A 309-nucleotide genomic window follows, 5' to 3' on the forward strand; every position below is an offset into this window, starting at 1 on the left:
TGGCTCTCGCAGCTCTTGCGCGCCCGGTCGCAGAGAGGAGTACGCAACCTCGACCGCACTTTCCCTGCAGGCTTCCTTCCGACTCGAAGTCCTGCGGCGGTCTCAACGAGGTGCCACATCCTCAATGCAGTCGGTCGCCCCCGTTTCGGTTGGGCTCTGGCACGACGGTCGCCACCGTCTCGCCCTTGAGTGGCCGCTGTTGGCGCTCGCTGTGAGGTGTTCAGCGTGCTGTCCGTGTTGCCGACGCGGTCAAAACGAGTCGACGGCTCACGTTCCCTTGTGCGCCGAAGGCTCTCTTGATATGTGATC

Source organism: Rhipicephalus microplus, unplaced genomic scaffold (assembly GCF_043290135.1).
Source record: "Rhipicephalus microplus isolate Deutch F79 unplaced genomic scaffold, USDA_Rmic scaffold_135, whole genome shotgun sequence".
In the NCBI taxonomy this organism is placed as follows: Eukaryota; Metazoa; Arthropoda; class Arachnida; order Ixodida; family Ixodidae; genus Rhipicephalus; species Rhipicephalus microplus.